At 29.8% G+C, this 26,362-nt stretch overlaps 1 protein-coding gene across 3 annotated transcripts in view; it reads left to right on the forward strand.

The window, feature by feature from the left end:
- Positions 1 to 2,676: 2,676 nt before the first annotated feature.
- LOC126892724 (probable multidrug resistance-associated protein lethal(2)03659) overlaps positions 2,677 to 26,362 on the forward strand; it is a 117,936-nt gene continuing 94,250 nt past the window's right edge. The window contains exon 1 of one of the 3 annotated variants that reach the window (XM_050662363.1): positions 2,677 to 2,695. The gene's annotated coding sequence lies outside the window, so the exon portion shown is untranslated. Of the gene's footprint in view, positions 2,696 to 2,831; positions 2,867 to 12,817; positions 13,027 to 26,362 lie in introns of those variants that run through there. The other 2 variants (XM_050662362.1, XM_050662361.1) reach the window with 2 other exon arrangements.

Genomic DNA, 26,362 nt, shown 5'->3' on the forward strand with positions numbered 1-26,362 from the left:
AAAAATATTCGTCCAAAGAAAGTCAGGAAATGGATAAACTGGCTAATTTTAAGTAACTTTTGTTCTATAGAGTTTTTTCACTAAGTCAATACTTTTCGAGTTATTTGGCAGTGAATATTTTCATTTTTTCAACAAAATAACCACGCTTTTAGACGGTTTTTCGCAAATAACTCAAATAGTAAGTATTTTGTCGAAAAAACATTCTTAACAAAAATATAGCCTGTAAAAAATTTAAAAAAATGGTGTATACATCACGTCTCTACACATAGTACAAGCAGAGTTATAGCTACCTAATTAAAAAACAGGTTCATTTTCGTCAAATTCCAAATGGAATACTTTAACGTGAAATAACCAAAAATGAAGCACATTTCGTGGAAAACTCATTTCAACTTATTTAAAGTGTTTAAAAAAAGCTTTATTTTTGTTTTATAAAAAAAATTTCTAGCATCAAAATTAAACAAGTTACGCTCAAAATTAAGTTAGTCCCTTTTGGTTTTGGTAAAAAAAATCGAGAAAATCACCCCCTAATTAGTATCTTAAATGAACTTAATCGTTACAACTTCACAAGTTTCTTAACTCGTGTTTATATTGTTTATATGATCTGTAAGTTTCATCGGTTCAAAGTCCTTACTATTGAAAGGGCTGTAGTTAAAAGGGGTTGAACGAGTCACTGATCACGAATGTATGTAAATTTAGAAACACCAAATCTTAATCAATTTTTGTCTAACAGAAAAACAAAAAATACATGATATGCAGAAAAGCAAATTTGACTTTTTTTGTTTTTCGAGATTTTTGGTATCCCTAACAATTTTTAAGTTATGTCGAAAAAAACATATTTTTCAAAATTTAAATTTTTAAAAATTTTATTTTGAAACCAAATTTTTTCAAAAATAAGCACTTTGAATCGATGAAACTTACAGATCATATAAAAACAATATAAGTAAAATAATTTGTGGAGCGGTAACGATTAATTTCATTTAAGTTGCTAATTAGGGGTTGGTCTTCCCGATTTTTTTTTGCAAAAACAAAAGGGACCAACTTTATTTTGAGCGTAACTTGCTTAAATTTAATGCTAAAAACTTTTTGTAAAAACAGAAATAAACCTTTTTTTAAACACTTTAAAAAAGTTATAATGAGTTTTCCCCAAAAAGTGCTTAATTTTTTCTATATTTTACGTCGAAATATTATATTTGAAATTTGGTGAATATGAATCTATTTTTCATTGGCTATAACTCTATTTCTATGAGATCCAGAGACCTAGCGCGTACACCATTTTTTTTACTTTCTTATAGGCTATATCAGGGGTGGCCAAACTCCATGAAAGTCCGAGCCATTTTTCAAAATTTGAAATTTTTCGCGAGCCACAATTAAACAATTATTTAAAAATAAGTGTAAAAAAAGGTAATAAATTTTTCTCTTACTGTTTGCACTACACAAATTTTAAAGTACAAATCGTTGTTGCAACTATGCCAATAAATCTACAAGTAGTCTTTACTAATCAGGATATTTCGATTTTTCATCATCCTTCCATCTTTTTCTGGGACGGCTTACTGATCTACCGTCTCTCGAAAAACACTGTCTTTAACACTCTGTGTTCCTCTTATCTTGCCACATGACCTGCCCATTTTATCTTAGCGTGACGATGTTTTCAGTACCATACACAGTCACCAATTCAGCATTACGTTACCTTCTCCACTCTCCTGTCAATTCATCTCTTTGAGGGCCAAATATTATTTTAACAACTTTCCTTTCAAATACCAGCAACTTATCTATTTTCCGCTGATGTAGAGTTCATGTTTCACTTTCATATGTAAAAATTGGGCGAATAATTGACATGTACAGTCTTTTAAATTTTCTTCTTAGCAACTTGGATCTTAATAATGATGATAGTGAGTATAATGCTCTATTCCACGGCTATCCTTGCTGAGACCTCGTTTTATATGTGGTTGTCATCTGTGGTTGCCGCCGCTAGATATTTAAAATCTTTTACTACTTCGAAGTTATGATCATTAATAGTTATGTTCTGCTTAACTCTTAAATAATTTAAGACATTTTCAAACACAAAAATTAAAAGTAATTCAGGTACATTTATTGAGAGCCACAAATAATTCTTCAAAGAGCAACATGTGGCTCGCGAGCCATAGTTTAGCCACCCCTGGGCTATATTTTTGCTAAGAACGTTTTTTTCGACAAAATACTTACTTTCTGAGTTATTTGCGAAAAACCGTCTAGAAATGTGGTTATTTTGTTGAAAAATGAACATATTCACTCGCAAATAACTCTAAAAGTGCTGACTTGGCGAAAAAGCTCTATAGAACAAAAGTTACTTAAAATTAGTTAGTTTACTCATTTCCGGACTTATTTTGGAGATATATTTTTTCACCCACAAGAGGGGGTGAAAGTCACCCCCAGGGCAAAAGCACACATCGGCACAATATCACTTTTTTTCTTTGACATGTAAGCTATACGCATGCCAAATTTCATGTCAATCCAAGCGGTTCTTTAAAATTCAGAGCAAAAACCGTGAAAGAATGGACTACTACTTGATATAGCGTTGACGAATATTAAGTACGCGTTTCTTGAACCATGTATATTCAAAACCGGCATCATTTTAAGTTGACCTTTCCGGGGTCCTGAAGATCGACGGTATTGTAGTGTCCGGAACCGGTCGTACTATAGTTCAATAAACTAGATAGTAAGTCTGAATTTAATTTTTACAACCCATTATTACATAACAGTTTATTTATAGATACTTAACTAAAAATTATACGAAACACCAGTAAGTGAACACATCGTATTAGTTTTGTTTACTATAAAGTGATGAACCAGTTTTCGGTTGTTTTATAATTTAAAAATCATCAGTGAGGTACGAACTAAGGTACATTCATTCCAGTTTCATTACTTGTTTAACTACTAGTGAGGCCCATATTGCTTTTGTAGGGGAGATGAAGGTATGGAGAACCAGTGGGTAATGGGTGCCACCTTATTTTTAGGGTTTGGAATGCCTTAACAATGTTAAGTTAACATAACTGCTGAACGCTGTCTAACGTTGATCTTGAGCTATGATGGCTGATAGGTATGCTATTGTTTGCTCATGCTATTATTTAAATAAGTTCGTTTTAAACTGTTTTCAAGAGTTGAGTGAAATGGTGCAATATTGTTCTAGAGATACATGCTAACTATTGGCGCCGTTTGTATTGTTGGTTTTTGTCAGATTCAAATTAGTTTATCACTGTAGATTCGTAAAATTATGTAGTTTCATTGCATCACATCATATTTTCTGTCAAGTGCTGTTTTCTATTTTAAATATTTTAAATAAAAAAATGCACCTTGGAGTAATGAGAGCCACTGTGGCCCCCATTATCCCAATGATGGTAAATACAATGGTTTTACCAAAGCCGTAGTAATAATATAAAGTGTATTAAAGTGGTGTAATACCAAGGTGGTGGCACAGTGTGGTAATACTAAATAATTAGTAAAAATGTTAAACAAAAAAATGATAAAACCCCTAAAGAAACATCACAATGGCAGATTTTTGCGTCATCACCAGAAAATGAACAAGCAGAATTAGAGTTTTTTATAATTTTTGTTCTTGTTTTTATCATTTGTCTTAGATTTAGTTTATTATATGGCCTTTGTTAGAAAATATTTTTACTCTTATCTTTTACTACCTATTAAAATAACTGGTGGCCCCCATTACTAAATTCTATTAAAGGTACGTCGGAAAAATGAAAGAATACCCATGAACGAACATATAAAACACGCTGTATTTTCCTGTCACCGTGTCACAAAGAAAATTGCCCAGCGCAAGTACATGTAATAATAATTATTACATGTACTTGCGCTGGCCAATTTTTTGTGTGACACGGTAACAGGAAAATACAGCGTGTTTTATATGTTCGTTCATGGGTTTTCTTTCATTTTTCCTACTATAGTGTTGTTTAAAAATGTCACACATAGATAAAAAACTATGCATGTTAACCTTCCTAAATAAATTTTTAAATTTGTTTAAAGACTAATTAATATGGTTTAAATAAAAATATTTCCTTAGGTGGCTCCCATTCCCCCTGCTCCCCTAGACGTAACTTTTCTAAAAATCACTTTTACTCTTCCCCAATACAATCATATTTTGAACCTCCGAAGACAAATTAATACACGTTAGTCCCCATAATATCACCTTTCCCGACTCATTCACTTTAAGACTATGGCATGTTATAACTGTAAAATTTCTGTACTAATAATAGGTATATTATAAGATTTAATTATAAAAAAATCTTTCTTACATAAATCTAAATATTATTATTTTTGTTGTTTATTATTTTTTTACTATTTTTTCCTAATTTTACATGATTTTTTTTAATACACTTTAATGACTTTTTATCGAATTGAATCTTTATTTATATAGATACATTTAATTGTCTTTTATTATTTGTTTCCTTGTGTTTTATATTTATTTTTTAATATTCATTTTTCTTTTTTGCATCACGTATTTACGATTTTTAATTTTATTATCTAAGCCTACTTTTAATCCATATTAACAGGGTTTTATTATTAGCCCAATAAAATAAAATAAAATCAAAATGTAATTCCGTACAGGTTGGAATAATTTTTTTATTAAAGTTGAGGTCAAGACAAAAGATATTTTCAAGAAAGTATAATGATTCATATGTGGGGATCATTGTTTAAATAATTAAAAATTGGTAATTTTTGCAGAAAATTTACTTTTTAACTGCTGCGGCAATTCTTTTTTTTATTAAGGATTTTACAATTTTTTTCTGCAAAGATGAAGAAACAGTGTTTTATATGAGGCTTCCTAATTTAAATTTGACCCATAATTTATTTAAATAATTTTAAATCAAAATTGAAAAACAAATTTCAAAAAATAATTATTTGCCATATAAATAAGCACTATAAAATATTTTGTTTTGCAGAAAAAGTTGCGCTATGATATCACTATAAATTGTCAAAAAAATTGGTTGATAAATATTGAGTAGTTTATGAGAGATTTAATTTGTTTATAAAAATTACCATTTCTTCAATTGCAAAAACACGGTTGTTGCCAATAGAGTATACAAGTTTTTAAGGTCTCATTTTTTTTGCGTTAATGTATATTTTCGATAAATGTATTGACAAATTAAAATTTTAATTAAATACCCCTTCAAAATTAGTGTAATTTATTTAAAACTTGTTTTTTTTTAATTACCGGGATTAAAAATTTTGAATTTTTTTTTCGATATTCGTGTTCCTGGTAGATTTTGACACACTTACAAAAGAAAAAAAAATTCTGGATCCATTTTTTGCCGAGATAGCTTTTCCAAGTTTAAAAATTCATAATTTGTTTATTTATCAATATTAACATTTTAAAGTTCGTGAGTACATCTATCAACCCTACTACTTAACAATGTCATTTATACATAGAGTTAAAATTTTAGAATATTTAAAAAAATAATGATTTTCGTAGCGACTTTAACTGAAAATATTTTGCATGAAGAGTGGTGCAGTAGTACTTTGCAATATCTTCGTTAATAATGGACCAATTTCAATGTTTTTTTTTTATTTTATGGTAGCTCATAAAAATAGTAACATCTATGTAAATGACACTTTTAACAATAAATATTCGTCAATTTGTTATACATATTTTTTTAATTTTTTTCCTCTAGATGTGATAAATAAAACTTGACACAAAATATTTTTTATAAAATATTAACAAAATAATACTGAATTAGCATTTAAAATTTGTTAAAGACTTTTTGCTTTGTACAATATTAAAATATACAGTAGGCACGTAAAGGTAGGAATAAATTCATTTTCTCGAGAATGGACGATTTTGGAAAAAATACCGAAACAGGTCAATTTTTATTTTTCAATTACGACTTTTTGGCATATATATATATCATACTAGTGACGTCACCCACCTGTCCGTGATGACGTCATCGATGATTTTTTAAATCAGAATAGGTGTCGTGTGATAGCTCATTTGAAAGGCAATTCAATTCTCTATTCAGTAGTATAAACACTAACATAATTATTTATACAGGGCGTCCAAAAAAAAAATATTTTTGAATTATATTTATTGACATAAAAAGAGGAATGTATGTAATTTATTTAATTCAAAATACATTTTACTGCTCTAAGAAAACAGAAAATAATGTTTATTTAACAAATAAATATCGTTTTTTGCTTAAATTCAATATTAATGCAGCCACCTACCTCCCTCTTGACAGTTTGAACATTTAATTTAAGCGAAAGCGATGATTATTTTTCAAATATATATTTTTTTCTGTTTTCTGAGAGGAGTAAAATGTATTTTTAATTAAATAAATTACATACATTCTTCTTTTTATGTCAATAAATTTAATGCAAAATTTTTTTTGACACCCTGTATAAATAATTATGTTAATGTTAAAAATACTGAATAGAGAATTGAATTATATTTATAATGAGCTATCACATGAACCCCATTCTGATTTAAAAAAATCATCGATGACGTCATCACGCCCAGATGGGAGACGTCACTAGTATGATATATATGCCAAAGAGTCGTAATTTAAAAATAAAAATTGAAATGTTTCGGGATTTTTTTTCCAAAATTGTCTAGTCTCGAGAAAATTAATTCCAACCTTTACGTGCTCACTGTATATGTATTTTACATTTAATTTTATAATCTTTTTAACAGGCAATACACTAAAAATTGTGTATATATATATATATTTGTTAATATTTATTCACTTATATAGGTACATATATTTATATAGGGGTTGTCCTCCATTTTTTTATATGTTATATTTTGTATTCACATTTTGCCAATGATTTGTACAAAGAAAAAAGTTTTTATGATTCTTTAAGAAAAATTTACTATTTTCTTAAATTTTTAAAATAATAATTTGTTTTAATACTCTTTTGTGATTATCTTTGGTGCCAACTTTTGTTTATCACAATACTAGAGAAAAAAAAATGTTTATAACGAATTATTGATTATTTATGGCAAAAAGGGTCATGCAGATGCTATTATTTTTATATGCTACCCCAAAATAAAAGAAAACATTGAAATTGGCCCATTATTAACAAATATATTGGAACCTACTCCTCCGCCAATTTTCAGACAAAAATTTTCATTTAAGGTGCTACGAAAATCATCATTTTTCAAATGATGATTTTTCATTATTCTACAATTTTGATTATGTATATAAATCACATTGTTAAGTAGTAGGGTTGATAGATGTACTCACGAACTTTAAAATGTTAATATTGATAAATAAACAAATTATGAATTTTCAAACTGGGAAAAGCTATCTCGGCCAAAAATGCTTCTAGAAAATTTTTATTCTTTTATGAATATATGTCAAAAATTACCAAGAATGCGAATATTGAAAAATAATTTCAAGATTTTTAATCCCGGAGATGTTATTAAAAAAAAATAAGTTTTAAACAAATTACACCAATTTTCAAACGCCATTTTGGAAGGGTGTCTAATTGAAATTTTGATTTGTCAATACATTTATCGAAAACATAAATAAAAGCAAAACAAATGAGACCTTAAAAACTTGTATACTCTATCGGCAACAACCGCGTTTTTGTTTTGCAAATGAAAAAATGGTAATTTTTTTATAAACAAATTAAATATCTCATAAACTACTCAATATTTATCGACCAATTTTTTTGTTAATTTATAGTGATATTATAGCACAACTTTTTTTGTAAAACAAAATATTTTATAGAGCTTATTTATATTGCAAATAATATTTTTTGGAAATTTGTTTTTCAATTTTGATTTACAATTATTTAAATAAATTAAGGGTCAAATTTAATTTAGTAAGTCTCATATAAAAGACTGTTTCTTCGTCTTTGCAGAAAAAAATTATAAAATCCTTAATAAAAACAAGAATTACAGCAGCCGTTAAAAAAATAAATTGTGTGTAAAAATTACCCATTTTTAATTATTTAAACAATGATCCCCTGATATGAATCATATACTTTCTTGAAAATATCTTTTGTTTGGACCTAAACTTTGATAAAAAATTTATTCCAACCTGTACGGAATTACATTTTGATTTACATGTATTGTAATTTTATTTGATCGGTCTATATATTTTAAGTTGCGTTATAATTTAACCATCTGTTTGTATGTGTTGATTTTCATTTTCACTTCGGCTTTGCAATTTAAATTCTGTATTAGAGATTGAAAGATACAAAAAAACTCCAAAAAATATTTATTGCTAAATTTTTGATGATGATAATATAAAACTGATATGAAATTAAAATACTGATATGCTAGAGATTATAATCTTTTGGAGTATATAATTTTCTTTTCGATTTTGTTACTTAACAGATACTTTAAACCTAAAATCTTCACTGATGCTTGTACTAATATTATATTATGTATGTTTACATAAAATAAAATACACTTCGAGGCAAGAGACATAGAAAATTATGTTCATTTTCATAGTTGATTTTTTCGTGAATGTATTAACGAATTCCGCTAATTTTTTTTAAATTTTTTTGGATTTTTCTTTAGTTTTTTCTTACACAGTTGTGCAAAGACACTTTACTCAAACTCCTTTTTTGTACTTATACCGGGTGAAAAAAAAATACATGTTTTTCTTATGTTAAGTTTGAGACACCCTGTAGGGGCGACGAGGTAAAATGTGAGTATACATCAGAATTATATTGTAGTTTTATGCTTTGGGAATATTTTCTTTTTTGAATGTCCCTGGTATCTTGAGAAACAAATGAAATAGGTGGATTAACTCTTTAACAAGTGTTTCAACTGAAACAATACTAAATTAACAATAAAGATTAACAGTGAACAAAACTGTAAAAACAGAAAGGCACATAAAGTAAACAATTCTTACCGACACCTATAAGAGTTATTTGTCGACCAGGTAAGCGGTGTGCACAGCCCAACATAAGAGAGACGAGATTGTTAATGGAGGCTCTGTGATGTTTTGGGGTCAAATTTCCTTGAGGGTAAGTACGTATTTGGTGTCTATGTGGAGGCTCTTTAAATAGCGAGAGGAACATTACATGTATTTTTTTTCTTTGAACACTCTGTTCCTTTCGCACTATACAGGGTGTTAGTAAATAAGTATGAACAATTTTAAGGGCTAATTTGACATGAAAAAATAATGCCGGTTTGCTTTAAAAACATATGTCCGCAAATGCTTTGTTTCCGAGATACGGGGTGTTGAAATTTTTATTTCAAACTGCCAATTTATTTATTGCTCTAAGACCAGTTGAGCTATGAAAATGAAATTTGGTGACTTTTAGAAGATAGTTATTTCGCATTTTTGACATACAACTAAGAATTTTGTATTCATCATTGGCGCGCCTACGGGTAATGTTCTGAATTTTTGAAATAAAAAAATAGTACCCCACTGAGATATTTCGAATTAAAAATTATTTTTAAATTCCACGTCTAATTTGTAATAAAAATCCTTTCTTGCCTTTTTTTCATATGGTGTACTGTTTTTATGCAGAAAAATAAAACATCTTGACGCGTATTTTTCATTTTTTAATACATTATCAAGAAATATCCAATATAATAATACTAAACTGGAACAATAACAAAAAATATTACTAATAAGATTTTAACTAGGTGCAGAGCTACAACAGATGTTAAAAATTACCTCCTTTAGAGGTTACAAAAGAATTTTATATTCATCATTGGCGCGCTTACGGGTAATGGTCTGAATTTTTTAAGAGAAAAATAGAAAAAAACGCCACTGCGGTATGTCAAATTAAAAATCATTTTTGAATTTCTGGTTTCATTTACGAAAAAAATATTTCTTCCCTTTTTTTATATGCAGCGCCGTTTTTATGCAAAAAATAAAACATCCTAACGTTTACAAAGTATTTGAACTTTCTATGCATATGGGAACTACCTCAAATCCTTGGTAAGCGTTAAGATGTTTTATTTTTTTGTATAAAACGGTGCCTTGTATGAAAAAACGGCAAGAAAGATTTTTTGTCGTAAATTGAACGAGAAATTCAAAAATGATTTTTAGTTTGACATATCTCAGTGGCGTACTATTTTTTTCTTAAAAAAATCAGACTATTACCTGTACGCGCGCCAATGTTGAATATAAAATTTTTCTGTTATGTGTAAAGGAGATCATTTTAAACATTTCTTGCAGCTTTGCACCTAGTTTAAATCTTATTGGTAATATTTTCTGTTATTGTTCTAGTTTAGTATTATTATATTGGATAGTTTTTGATAATGTATTAAGAAATGAAAAATACGCGCCAAGATATTTTATTTTTCTGCATAAAAACGGTACATCATGTGAAAAAAGGCAAGAAAGGTTTTTTATTAAAAATTACACGTGGAATTTAAAAATAATTTTTATTTTGAAATATCTCAGTGGCGTACTATGTTTTTCTTTAAAAAATTCAGACTATTACCCGTATGCGCGCCAATAATGAATATAAAATTCTTAATTGTACGTCAACAAATGTGCAATAACTACCTCCTAAAACTCACCAAATTTCATTTTCATAGCTCAACTGGTCCTAGAGCAACAAATAAATTGGCAATTTGAAATAATAATTTCAACACTGTTATCGAGCGTTATAGTTTCAACATGTTTATCAAGCAAACCGGCATCATTTTTTCATGTAGAATTAGCCCTTAAAATGTTTCGTACTTATTTACCAACACCCTGCATATAGGAAATAATTTCAGCTTAGTGGCATGATAAGATGTTATATATTCCCAGTACTACTTTACGTGGTTGAAGCATGGACCCTGACAGAATCGCATTTAAAGAACCTAGACGTAGTTGAGAAGTGGGTCTACCGCCGTATTCTGAAGATCAGTTGGGTAGAAATAGTTACAAACGAAAGGGTTTTGCAACGTTTGAACCAAAGTTGTGAAGTAGTGAACACGGTTAAAAGGCGTAAATTGGAATACTTTTATCACATAATGCTTAACCCAGAAAAATATGACATATATACTTCATCTTGTCATGCAAGGTAAAGTAATGGGAAAAAGACGTGTGAGCCGTAGTATAACTTCCTGACTTAAAAACCCACGCCAATGATTTGGGAAAACTAGCACTGAACTATTTCGTGCGGCTGTAAATAAGACAATGATTGTTAATATGCTGAGCAATATGAGAGCTAACGATCGACAAGCAGTCTCGCCACCTTAAGAAGAAGAAGTTATGATAAGACAAGGCCTCCTCACGTATCGCATGTCGTCAGTCTACAGGGTGTCTCAAACTTTTGCTTCGGTTAAAATAGTTGTTAAACTACAAAACCGTTTATTCTATATGTTTCTAGAGATATCAAGGACATTCAAAAAACAAAATGTTCACAAAAGATGAGACTACAACACGATTCGTGTCGAGACTACAACACGTGTCTCAAACTTAAAACTTAACTTGAACTTAATATGTGTAAACTTAAACTTAATATGTGTCGAAAAATTTACTGGATTAGAGAAAGCAACCTATGCATTCTCTGAAGAGCCTCTAACAAGAGGTGAAATCGTCGATGAGAGTGCTGGTTGCGCTCTCTAATCTAAGTGAAAATTAAGACATTTTTGGCTTCGCATTGCAACTGAATAAAAATGGTATACATTTTTATTTTACAGTAGTATTACTCCGTAGAGTAACTAGGTGCATTTTCCGTTGGAACTTTACCAAGCTGCAGACGGGGGTTGTGAATTGCATAGTGTAGAATTCCTTCCTTTTTGTCTTCACTGCAGCATCCATTTAGCTTGCAAATTGTAGAAGTCTTGGAGGTGTCACCAGGGAAATGTACCAATAAGTTTTCAATTTAAAAACCTTTTAGTAATATTTTTACTATTTTTCAATATTATTAATATTGCTATTAGGATTGAAAAACTTTATCTTTCAATTGCCAGATGACGCTAGTCACCTAATCCATTCACGTCAGTTGCAGTGTGGGACCAACATGTGTCGAAAAATTTACTGGATTAGAAAAAGCAACCTATGCATTCTCTGAAGAGCCTCTAACAAGAGGTGAAATCGTCGATAAGACTGCTGGTTGCGCTCTCTAATCTAAATGAAAATTAAGACATACTTGGCTTCGCATTGCAACTGAATAAAAATGGTATACATTTTTATTTTAAAACTTAACATAAGAAAACATTTATATTCTTCCTCCAGGTAGAATATGTTCTTCCTCCAGGTGTCCCATTTAAGAAAACTCAGAAAATACTCATTCCGAGTTTCGACCAACCGTGTATACTAAAACTAAAAATTTAGCTATACTAACAATTCTTAACAATAGTCGATTATATTAAAAATTATTTAAACATAAATAGAGCTTTTGATGTCAAAGCACTACCATTCTACAGGGTGTGAATTTTGCTAAGAAATTAAGAAAAAAACGTAATTCCCTTTTAAACTATCCCGTATAACATTACAAAACCTCATATTATATGAGAGAAGACATCGAGCAGAATCCAAAAATGTAAAAATATACCCATTAAAAAAAACGAAGTTATCAGCAACTTTTGCTATAACCGGATGTAGCAAATAGATGAAAATAGTTTCATCAAATCACTCTTCAAAACCACCTTATTAAAATTTTCATGATTATAATGTTGCCTTTAGTTCTCGAGATATTTATAATAGGCTGTTTATCTGCCTCACCCTGTATACTTTGTAATTAAAAAATATTTTTTTTTGTAAAGCATTTAAATAAATCATAATCTATCTATCTATCTACATTATGACAAGCAGATCTCATCTAAAAAAATTAAATTTCATCATTCAAATCTCATCTTAAGTACAGTGCGATAAGGTAAGACATCAAAAGTAGAATGCAAATAAGAAATCCCCAATTCATATTATATTCTGCGAACTATTTTTAATGCATTTGATAACCACCGTTATAACAAAATATCCACCATTTTTAGTATCTCGAAGTACTCTCCATCCCACACATACACACAGATACTTCAGACGTCAATTATTTGTATATTATAATAAGTGATTTAACTTGAGTTTAGTTTAGGTGCTTCAATTAAAAAAAACACTGTTTGCTGATTTGTGTGACGTAAGTAAATGAATTCATATATTGTTTTAATAAATTCAAGCGTTTTAGAGTGATATGCGAAAATATATTTTTAGTTTTACGGATTCATGGATAAATATATTATATTGTCCTTCTTCTTCTTCTTCTTCTTCTTCTTATTCTTCTTCTTCCTCTTTATAATCAATTCTGCTTGTTCATTGGCGGATTGATACCCCTATGGAAGGTCGACACTCCTTTTTTTACGCAGTCGTTCTATACTTATTCTGCCGATTGGTGATTTATCTCTTGTTATTTTGACCAGCCGGGTCTCTCCTTCTTTCTGTTTATATGGTTATTGCCAGGGCCGCGTTTAGTTCAATTGACGCCCTAGGCAATTCTCTATAGCCACCCTTCAAACATGTACCATTTTTGCAAAAAAAAAATTGCAGAAATTTTTATTTAAATAAGAATACATTATAGATGGATTTAAACTACGATGTTTATATAAGTATAACTAGTCCATTCTTTCACGGTTTTTGCCCTAAATTTTAAAGAACCGCTTGGATTGACATGAAAATTGGCATACGTATAGCTTCCATGTCAAACAAAAAAAGTGATATTGTGCCGATGTGTGCTTTTGCCCTGGGGGTGACTTTTACCCTCTCTTGGGGTTGAAAAAATATATGTCCAAAGTAAGTCCGGAAATGGTTAAACTGACTAATTTTAAGTAACTTTTGTTCTATAGAGCGTTTTTGCCAAGTCAACACTTTTCGAGCTATTTGCGAGTGAATATGGTCATTTTTCAACAAAATAACCACATTTTTAGACGGTTTTTAGCAAATAACTCAAAAAGTAAGTATTTTTTTTTGAAAAAAACGTTCTTAGCAAAAATATAGCTTATAAAGAAGTAAAAAAAAATGGTGTACGCGTTAGGTCTCTATATCTCGCAGAACCAGAGTTATAGCCAATGAAAAATAGATTCATATTCACCAAATTTTAAATAGAATATTTCGACGTGAAATATCCAAAAAATTAAGCACTTTTTGGGGAAAATTCATTATAACTTTTTTAAAGTGTTTAAAAAAAGCTTTATTTCTGTTTTTACAAAAAGTTTATAGCATTAAATTTAAGCAAGTTACGCTCAAAATAAAGTTGGTCCCTTTTGTTTTTACAAAAAAAATCGGGAAGACCACCCCCTAATTAGCAACTTAAATGAAATTAATCGTTACCGCTCCACAAATTATTTTACTTATGTTGTGTTTATATGATCTGTAAGTTTCATCGATTCAAACTGCTTATTTTTGAAAAAATTTGGTTTCAAAATATAAGTTTTAAAAATTTAAATTTTGAAAAATATGCTTTTTTTCAAAATAACTTAAAAATTGTTAGAGATACCAAAAATCTCGAAAAACAAAAAAAAGTCAGATTTGCTTTTCTGAATATCATGTATTTTTTTGTTTTTCTGTTAGACAAAAATTGATTAAGATTTGGTGTTTCTAAATTTGCATACATTCGTGATCAGTGACTCGTTCAATCCGTATTAACTACAGCCCTTTCAAAAATAAGGACTTTGAATCGATGAAACCTACAGATCATATAAACAATATATACACGAGTCAACAAACTTGTGAAGACGTAACGATTAAGTTCATTTAAGATACTATTTAGGTGGTGATTTTCTAGATTTTTTACCAAAACCAAAAGGGACTAATTTTATTTTGAGCGTAACTTGTTTAATTTTGATGCTAGACATTTTTTTTATAAAACAAAAATGAAGCTTTTTTTAAACACTTTAAATAAGTTGAAATGAGTTTTCCCCGAAATGTGCTTCATTTTTGGTTATTTCACGTCAAAGTATTCCATTTGGAATTTGACGAATATGAACCTATTTTTCATTAGCTATAACTCTGCTTCTACTAGGTGCAGAGACGTGATAAACAGGGTGTCCCGAAAAGATTGGTCATAAATTATACTACAGATTCTCGGGTCAAAAATAGGTTGATTGAACCTCACTTACCTATATACAATAGTGTACACAAAAAAAGTTACAGCCCTTTGAAGTTACAAAATGAAAATCGATTTTTTTCACATATCGAAAACTCTTAGATATTTTTTATTGAAAATGGAGATGTTGCATTCTTATGGCAGCACCATCTTAAAAAAAAATTAAAGTGAAATTTGTGCATCCCATAAAAGTTTTATGGGGGTTTGGTTTCCTTAAACCCCCCCAAACTTTTGTGTACATTCCAATTAAATTATTATTGTGGCACCGTTAGTTAAAAACAATGTTCTTAAAACTTTTTTGCCTCTTTGTACTTTTTCGATAAGCCAGTATTTATCGAGATATTTTGAATATTTGTCGAATCTACCACATATTTGTATATGATTAAGAATGATTATAGAGGCCTGTTAATAATCTGAAAATTTATTTATAATTTACATTTTTAGGTATATTTTGAAAAAGAAGCCATATCTCGATAAAAAGTGACTTATCAAAAAAAGACTAAGAGGCAAAATAGTTTTAAAAATACTGTGTTTAACTAATGGTACCACAATAATAGCTTAATTGGAACATACACAAACATTTGGGGGGTTTGAAAGAACAAAACCCCCATAAAATTTTTATGTAAATATATTAAAAAAGAAGCCACATCTCGATAAAAACTGGCTTACTGACAAATACTAAGAGACAAAAAAGTTTTAAAAACGTTATGTTTAACTAATGGTACCACAATAATTAATTAATGGGAACGTACACATAAGTTTGGGGGTTTAAAGGAAAGAAACCCCCATAAATTTTTTATGGGGTGGATAAATTTCACTATAATTTTATTTTAAGATGATCCTGTCCTAAAAATGATACATGACGATTTTCAATAAAAAATCTCTAATAGTTTTCGATATATTGAAAAAAATCGATTTTCAATTTGTAACTTCATAGGGCTGTAACTTTTTTTATGAGCACATTTGTACTAAGATAAGTTAGGTTCAATCGAACTATTTTTGATCCCAGAATGTGTGGTATAATTTATGACCAATCTTTTCGGGACACCCTGTATACACCATTTTTTAAAAATTTTGACAGGCTATATTTTTGCTGGTAATGTTTTTTCGACAAAATACTTACTATTTGAGTTATTTGCGAAAAACCGCCTAAAAGCGTGGTTATTTTGTTGAAAAAATGAACATATTCGCTGCCAAATAACTCGAAAAGTATTGACTTAGTGAAAAAACTCTATAGAACAAAAGTTACTTAAAATTAGCCAGTTTATCCATTTCCTGACTTTCTTTGGACGAATATTTTTTCACCCCCAAGAGGGGGTGAAAACCACCCCCAGGGCAAAAGCACATATCGGCACAATATCACTTTTTTTCTTTGACTTGTTAGCTATGTGTATGCCAAATTTCATGTCAATCCAAGCGGTTCTTTAAAATTTAGAGATTTTGCAATATTTTACCGTTAAAGAACTAGTCCTATCGCCAGGGGGGGTACAACGGCCTCCTTAATTCAGATGGACTTACCCAAGTTTTCTTTATTTATTTTCACCCGTAGAATACGAATTTTTTGGGTAACAGTTGATCCGGATGTCGATAAGATTGTTATAGACAAAGAACTTGAGGAATTACATAACAGTGATTTCTGGCAAAACAAAACATCTTTTTGTATTTTTTGGGTCATTCTAGGCAAAAAATGCTCTGACAAGTTTTTTCGTAGGATGCATAGTTTTCGAGATAACCGCGGTTGAACTTAAAAAAAATTGAAAAATTGCAATTTTTGAACCCGAATAACTTTTGATTAAAAAATAAAGTAGCAATTCTGCTTACCGCATTTGAAAGTTTAAGTCAAATTATATCGGTTTTGAATATTTTTATTGCTAAAAATTTATTATTTTATTGGTAAACAAAGCTATAAACACCTAGTGCGTGAGTGATGTTTTCAATGATTTCTCATTTAAAATCTAACGAGTAGGTAGAGTAGCTACAAGTGCAAGCGAGGCAATTTCTACGTAGCATGCGTTAAAACGCATGTATTAGGCACGGGAAACACTATGTGTTTTTAGCTTTGTTCAGCAGTAAAAAAATTAATTTTTAGCAATGCAAATAATCAAAACCGATATAATTTGACTTAAACTTTCAAATGCGGTAAGCAGAATTGCTACTTTATTTTTTAATCAAAAGTTATTCGGGTTCAAAAATTGCAATTTTTCGATTTTTTGAAAGTTCAACCGCGGTTATCTCGAAAACTATGCATTCTACGAAAAAACTTGTAGGAATATTTTTTGCTTAAAATGACCCAAAACATACAAAAATATGTTTTGTTTTGCGAGAAATCGCTGTTATGTAATTCCTCAAATTCTTTGTCTATAACAATCTTATCGACATCCGGATCAACTGTTACCCAAAAAATTCGTATTCTACGGGTCAAAATATATAAAAAAAACTTGGGTAAGTCCATCTGAATTAAGGAGGCCGTTGAATCCCCCCTGGCGACAGGACTAAATGGACTAAACGGAAAAAATTGTCATTCCAGTTCGATCACATCAGAGACTTCTTTTCAAAAAAAGATTTTTCAAAAAAATTTTGTTTCTTGACAAAATCGACAAATTGTTAACACGTTCTTGCGTCGTACTTGATGGGAAATTATTTTTAATTCTTGACATTTTCGAAAATGGCCTTTCAGCGGACACGTTGGCAACTGGGGTGCACAAATAAATGTGCAAAGCAATGTCAAAATTAGGGAAAATATCTTTCAATCCACTTAGTGCAGTCACTGAAGGTTTTCACCTCCGATTTCGTTGAACCTCCATAGATTTTCATTAAAATTGGTGAGTAGTTAGAGGATACCTCAAGGAACAAAGGTGACATGCCAACTTGCGATTGTACCGTGGTGGTGGATGCCACTTTCTCGGGGATGAAAATTATTTTTTTTAATAATACCATAAATCGATAGAAACAAATTCTAAGCAAAATTTGTTATATGTATAAAATTATTAATATAAATCAATACTTATTGAGTTATTAAAGATCAAAGATTTTATTTTTGTCGTAAAAAAATGCATTTTTTAAAGCTGTTTTCCACGTATAACTCAAAAACTATAAGCTTTTACAAAAAAGTTATTATTACCAAAATTGAAGATAATGAAAAGCTGAATACACTCCTCACAAAGAACTAAACTAATGTTAATTCAAAGTGAATTATGGGTAATTGAATGTATATTTTTTTCGACTAGTACTCAAATCTAAGTATTCAAGCTTTTAACGGAAACGGGAAAACGATGCATTATATAAAATATACCTGTTAAGCACTTGTCAAAGTACTTCGAAGTACCTATCAAATTAGTTCCAGTAGAAGTTAATAGCATCACAATTAAGCAAGTTATGATGAAAATAAAAGAACCCTTTAGGACTTTTTAGGAAAAAGTGAAAAATAAAAAATACTCCATTTCCACAAAAATTAAAATTTATAGTAATCCTTAGAAGAATTTCTTTATATTAGCATAAGTAATGATTTCAACAATTTTGACCGGTTTAGAATGCATATTTACAAAAAAGATATAATTTAAAAAAATCGGAATTTTTAAAATTATCGTAATTTTAATTTTCTTTTAATAATTCCAAAATTACTCAATATACGTAAAAAGTGATGTATATGTATCACCAAATTACATTTAGTTTTTTCTGTATCAAATATTTTACCTTTTTACTATTTCTGTAGGGTAAAAAATAATGGAGATAGTAACGTTTAAAGCTTAAATTTTGATGCGAGAACCATGTAACCGGGGCCATTTAACCTTTTATTTTTTTTTAAAAAGTAAGGGGTTTAAATATTAAATTCAACGTGGTTTAATAGCCATTAATTTTAAATTGTTTTTAGACAAACCTGATATCGAAAAAATTAACGGAGTTATTAAAAAAAAAACAATAACTTTTTTGGAAAAAATTTGAAAAGATAAATTTTGAAAAATATTTGGTGCATAAATTTTAATGCTATCAACTTGTTCGGGGGCTCATTTAATAGATATTTCTAAGTACTTTGACAATAATGTTATACAATGCATAATTTTCCCGTTATTTAAGCTTTAGCCTAATAAAATAAAAAAAGTCAAAATGTAAATTCGTACAGGTTAAAACAAATTTTATATCAAAGTTTAGGTGGGTACAAAAGATTTTTTCAAGAAAGTATCCAAATCATACAAGGGGATTATTGTTTAAATAATTAAAAGGGGTCATTTTTGCAAAAAAAAAATACTTTTTAAACTGCTGAGGTAAGTCACTTATTAATGAAGGTCTACGGGAATTTTTCTTGCAAAGTTTAAGGGTAAATCTTTCACATAAGACTTACTGATTTAAATTTGACTCCCTATTTATGTAAATAATTGTATATAAATCTTTAAGAACAAATTTACAGAAAATTATTTTTAGCGTTTTAAATAAGCACTATAAAATATCTTACTTTACAGACTAAGTTGCGCTATGTTACCAGTATTAAGTAAAAAAATTGGTCAAAAAATATTTAATATTTTTTGAGATATTGAATTTGTTTATTAAATGTTACTTTATTTTCAATTGCAAAAATGCGGTTGTTGCCAAAGAAATATTCACCTGCTTAAGATCTCATTATTTTTATTTCTATGTATGTTTTCGATAAATGTATTGATAAATTCAAATTTGAATTAAACTACCCCCTAAAATGGCATTTAAAAATTATTCAGGTTTGTTTATAAATTGTTTTTTTAATAACGTCGCGGGGATTAAGTATTTTGAAATGCCGTTTCGATAATTGCGTTCCTGTAAATTTTTTACTAATTAGCAAAATTTTTTTGTCGTTTTTTTCTTCTTCTTTTTTTCTTGGAGTTATTACTACGGGCCCTTTTAGGGTTAAATTTTATTTAGAATGTCGAATCTCAGAGTTGTAGAATCTAGACCTAAAAATATTAAGATTTAACTAAAATCTCTCAAATAAAATGTGGCTACTAACTGAGTTACAGGGTGTTTTATTTAAAAATTTAAAAATTATTGTTACCAAGTACTTTAAAACTATTTGACGTATCCTTATCATACTTGGCAGAAAGTGTGGCTATTATACACCCTACTAAATTGTGATTAATAAACGTTTCTAGCTAGTTTTAGAGGCGTACGAGAGGGGATAGTGAATGATTGACCATTCCCAAATTCTACGCCACTGAGTAAATTACTATTTTAGCGAAATTTTTCGATTCTCCAATACTTTGTGTGTAAATAATTTTATTGGTATCGATAAAGTAATCAGTTTGAGAGATATTGGAAGTTTAAAATGAATGAATGAATAAATCAAAATAACTATGCCATTTCATTTTTAACGTCCAATATCTCGAAAACAAATGACTTAATCGTTACCAGTAAAGAGTATATTATTTACATAGAAAGTATTGGAGAATCGAAAAATTTCGCTAAAATAGTAATTCCCTCAGTGGCGTAGAATGTGGGAAGGGTCAATCATTCACTATCCCCTGTCGTACGCCTCTGGTAGTAGCTAGAAACTTTTATTTATCACAATTTAGTAGACTGTATAGTACCCACACTTTCTGCCAAGTATGATAAGGATACGTCAAATAGTTTTAAAGTACTTGGTAACAATAATTTTTAAATTTTTAAATGAAACACTCTGTAACTCAGTAAGTAGCCACATTTTATTTAAGAGATTTTAGTTAAATCTTAATATTTTTAGGTCTAGAATCTACAACTTAGAGAGTCGACATTCTTAATGAAACTTAACCCTAAAAGGGCCCGTAGTAATATAACTCCAAGAAAAAAAAAAGAAGAGGAAAAGAATACAAAAAAATTTGTTAATTAGTGAAAAATACCCAGGAATTAAATTGTCGAAACGGCATTTCAACATATTTAATCCCCGCGACGTTATTAAAAAAACAAATTATAAACAAATTTGAATGATTTTCAAATGCCATATTAGGGGGAAGTTTAATTGAAATTTGAATTTATCAATAAATTTATCGAAAATATACATAAAAATAAAAGTAATAAGATTTAATACAGGTAAATAAGTCTTTGGCAACAACCGCGTTTTTGCAATTGAAAATATAGTAACATTTAATTAACAAATTAAATATCTCAAAAAATATTAAATATTTTGTAACCAATTTTTTTTGCTTAATACTGGTAACATAGCGCAACTTAGTCTATAAAATAAAATATTTTATAGTGCTTATTTAAAACGCTAAAAATAATATTATGTAAATTTGTTTTTAAAGTTTTATGTATAATTATTTAAATAAATAGAGGGTCAAATTTAATTTAGTAAGTCTTATGTGAAAGATTTACTCTTCAGCTTTGTAGAAAATAATCCTATAGACCTTCATTAGTAATTGAATGACCTCAGCAGTTAAAAAAGTAATTTTTTTTGCAAAAATGACCGCTTTTTAATTATTTAAACAATGATCCCCATGTATGATTTGGATACTTTCTTCAAAATATCTTTTGTACCTACCTAAACTTTGATATAAAATTTGTTTCAACCTGTACGAATTTACATTTTGATTTACATGTAGTGTAATTTTATTTTACTAGACTACTTGAATAGTTAGATTTGGGTACTCGCCGAAAAAAATATACATTCAATTACCTATAACTCACTTTTTTTTAACATTTAAAGGTTTTTCCAGTAAGAAGTTTATTTCATTTTTTATTAACTTTAATTTTGGTAATAAAAACTTTTTTGTAAAATCTTATAGTTTTTGAGTTATTTATGAAAAAGCGGTTAAAAACATGCATTTTTCTCATAAAAAATTAAAATCTTTGATCTTTAATAACTCAAGAAGTTTTGATTTATTTTAATAACTTTATATAACAAATTTTGCTTAGAGTTTTCACACCTGAGAAGGGGTGGCATCCACCCCCACGGTAAAAGCGCGAGTTAACACCATGTCGCCTTTGTTCCTTGAGATATTCTCTAACCACTCACCAATTTTCATGCAAATCGATGGAGGTTCAACTAAATCGGAGCTAATAGCTCATATCCACCTTCAGTGACTGCACTAACTCTTTAAATATTATGATATGTCAATTGGTGATTTTATTGTGGTATCCAAATGACACTTTACGTGAATTCATTCATTTATGAATGATGTATCGTGGCCGTCTTTATTTTGTATCAGATTTTCAGCTTCTTTAATAATTTCTTCATTGCTTAATTTTGGCAAATCTGGTAACACGAAAACGTTGATAAATAAGTCGATAAGATTCCAGACGTCTATTCAGGTATCTTACCAGAGTGTCGATTATTATAGAATGTGTGGATTTTCATCTCATCACTAGCTGAAAAGTTTAGTTCATCATCGGTCCCCTCGTTAAATTGAATTTTTCTTTTTCTCTTTCTTCTTTCTTTATGTTTTATTTGGGCACAATTTTTTGGCTTCCTTGCGGTAAAGTAATTTGAAAGAGCTCTCTTTAATGACAGAAACCAGATTCATAATTTTCATATACAAATATTTTTTGTACAGTATTTTTGCCACCCTCTCATAATGTGCCGCCCTAGGCAACTGCCTATATTGCCTAATGGATAAAGCAGCCCTGGTTATTCCATTCTTTTTTTCTGTTTAATGAACATTCCTTTATACACTGCATGTGATATATTCTTCTAATGTCTTCAACACTCTTTCGGATCCTTCAGCGTATTTTCTGTAATTTTTCACGGTTCTTCTTATATCTGTCGTTTCTAGAAGTCTAGAAGTATTTGTGTTGTGGCTGTGTCGGATCCGGTTTTTGATGGCTATGCCATTATTGGTCTTACACTGGTTTTATCAATTCTTCAGTTAATCGTATGGTTAATATATCTGCTTCGCCATATATTGTTATTAATGCATCCTGCCGTTCTATTTGCTTTTTGTGCTTGATTTATCACTATTCATTGGTCGAGTACTCCATAGCTGAACAGTGTAATTCCAAGGTATCTTATGCCTATAACTTGTTGAAGTCATCAATTTCTACTTTACATCTGATTGGTTCTGTCATCATCATCATCATCATCAATGACGTTACAACTCTTCGTGACTCTTTGCCACGTTCACTATTGCCTTCCATGTTTGTGGGTCCTGTGCCACTACTTCCCATTTTCTTACTCCCATTTTCTCAAATCTTCTCAAAACTTTCTCAAAACACAAGGCCATTGTCGTTACCGCGTGTCACATGCCCTGTCCATCTGAGTATATTGCCCTTTATATAAATATCTGACTAGGTTTTATTTTATGAGGGATAGTCTAACTTGTTATTGTATCTGCGCCTCCATTGGTTTGTCACGCTGTCTCTGCAAGGGCCATATTTAGCCCAGTAAATAAACGGGAAATTCGTAGATACCGTGTAATTTTCAGGGGCAACTCCGAATTGCATGAAAATTTGAATTTAGGTTCTACTTACCCTCCACTTCAAAGTTGAAATTGTGCCGTTGGTAGCTTTTACTTGGGGGGTGACAGTCACCCCTTCTCGGGGGTGAAAAAACATACGTTCAAGATAAGACCGGAAATGGATAAATTGACTGATTTTAAGCAACTTTTGTTCTATAGAGTTTTTTAGGTAAGTCAATACTTTTCGAGTTATTTGCCATTGAAAATGTTGATTTTTCGACAAAAAAACTACGTTTTCAGACGGTTTTTCGCAAATAACTGAAAAAGTAAATATTTTATCGAAAAAAATATCATTAGCAAAAGTGTAGCTCATAAAAAACCCAAAAAATGGTGTATCAGTAAAATCTATCAATCAAATAAAGACAAAGTTGTAGCTCATGAAAAATACGTTCTTATTCGTCTAATTCGAAATCGAATATTTCAAGGTAAAATCACCGAAAAATTAAGCACTTTTCGGGAAAAACCCATTTAAACTTTTTTAAGGTGTTTATGAAAAGCATTTTTTAATTGTTAACAAAAGTTTTAGCGTTAAAAATAAGCGAGTTACGCTCAAAATAAAGTTGGCCCTCTATTTTTTTGTAAAAAATCATGAAAATCTGGCCGTGTTTAGCTCCTTAAATGAAATTAATCGCTACCGCTTTACAAACAATTTACTTACCTATCTATTTTTTATATGATCTGTCAGTCTCACCGGTTTAGGCCCGGTTTTTCAGTGAGCGGTTAAAATTTTGGTTAGCTAACCTAGTTTAAATTTTAACCAATATTTTAACCCTTATATCGTTTTTCAGTGCTTTAAACCAAGGTGTGCAATTCTATAGATTTTTGACAGAAAAATAAACGAAATAGAATTTCATAACCTATTTTATAAATAACAAATAACATAACATTACAAAAATGATTAATGCATTCAAGTTCCGATTCTTCATCTGATGATGAAGATATAATCAAGAATATAATAATACATAATACAATATTTCCCGCGATAACACAAAATGTCATAATTTAACTAACCTCTTCTGTCAGCAAATATAGATAAACGTCTGTCGGAAAATTCGGAGTTAAACCACCTATGATAGCGAGTATAGGTTAAAATCTTGGTCAACTTAAACGGGTTTAAGCGATAACCTAGTACTGAAAAACTGATTAACCATAAAAATGTCGGTGACCGAAAAATCTGGGATAACCCAGCACTGAAAAACCGGCCCTTAAAGTGTTTATTTTTGATAGGGTTATAATTGAGTAAGCTTGAATGGGGCACTAATCACGAGTGTATGCAAATTTTGAACAGCCATATCTTAACCAATTTTTGTCTTACGGAGAAACAAAATGAAACTAGCATATTTATAATAGCTAAGCCTACATTTTTTACTCTTGAAGATTTTTCTTATCATTAATCATTTTTAAGTTATTTTGAAAAAATTAAAATTTTTCAAAAATTTTTAGAAATTTTTTTTTTACTATAAAACCAAATGTTTTCAAAAATAAGCACTTCAAACCAATCAAACTTACAGATCATATAAACAATACACACACAGTTAAAATAGATGGTAAAGCCAAACGATTAATTTCATTTAGGGTGCTAAATGGAAGGAGGATTTCACGATTTTTTTTGCCAAAAAAAGGGGCCAAATTTTTTTCAGTGTAACTCGTTTATTTTTGATGCTGTAAACTTTTGTAAAAAAAAAACAAATAATAAGCTTTTTTTCGATACTTTAAAAATGTTAATAAGGTTTTCCCGAAAAACGCTTCTTTCTTCGGTGATTTCGCGTTGAATCATTCGATTTGGAATTAGACGAATAAGGACGTATTTTTCATGAACTACAACTTTGCTTCTACTCAATTTGTAGACTTTACTGGTACACCGTTTTTTCGTTTTTTTTATAGGCTACACTTTTGCTAAAAATATTTTTTTCAATAAAATATTTACTTTTTGAGTTATTTGGGAAAAACTGTCTGAAAACGTAGTTTTTTATATAACTCGAAAAGTATTGACTTACGTAAAAAACTTTATAGAACAAAAGATGCTTAAAATAAGTCAATTTATCCATTTCCGGCCTTATTTTAAACACGCGCTTTTCACCACCCGAGAAGGGGTAAGTGTCACCCCCCAAGTAAAAGCAACCAACGGCACAAATTCAACTTTGAAGTGGAGGGTAAGTAGAACCTAAATCCAAATTTTGATGCAATCCGGAGTTGCCCCTGGAAATTACACTCCAAAACGGTCATTTATTGGGCTAATTATATAATTTGAAGGATTTTAGGTTCCCACACAAGCAATTTATTTACTTCTCTTTTTATTAGCGTCTATGTTTCGCTTTCATACGTGACCGATGGTCGTCTTATGGTCTTATATATCTGGATTTTTGCACCTCGTAAGAGAAGTTTTGATTTCATTAGATATTGCATTGCAAAGATTCATTTGTTTTTAGATCGATATTTAATGCAGCCTCTTCAAAGCTCGAGATAATATCAAATATGCTTAATTTCTAATGTTGATTTTGCCACTGAATCTATGGTAGGGGAGCCCAAGCGGGGATTTTTGCAGTTACTCGAGCGCGTCAGATTATCATATGAGGAGAAACGTGGTACCCTGCAGATGTACCTCTGCCATATATTGGCTCTTAACACAGGGGAGTTCGTTTAGGGGGGCCCGAAAAAAAAAATCTATCCTTAAAAATACTCGAAATTGTCAGATTAAGATAAGTTAGGTTAAGTACATGCAAAACAGTGTATATTTAAAAAATCTGACGATTTAAGCGGGGCGTAAGGGAATTGGTGAGTCACAAAGTTTCACAAGAAAAAGGCGAATATTTCGCGAAACGAAAGTCAGATCGAAAAACTAAAAACTACACGTTCAATATTTTTCAAAAATCTATCGATAGATACCAAACACGACCCCTCGCAGAGAGGGGTGGGGGGTAAATTTTAAATTTTAAATACAAATCCCGCGATATTTAGTAAAATAAACATCAGATCGAAAA

This window comes from Diabrotica virgifera, chromosome 9, assembly GCF_917563875.1.
Source record: "Diabrotica virgifera virgifera chromosome 9, PGI_DIABVI_V3a".
NCBI classification, from domain to species: Eukaryota; Metazoa; Arthropoda; class Insecta; order Coleoptera; family Chrysomelidae; genus Diabrotica; species Diabrotica virgifera.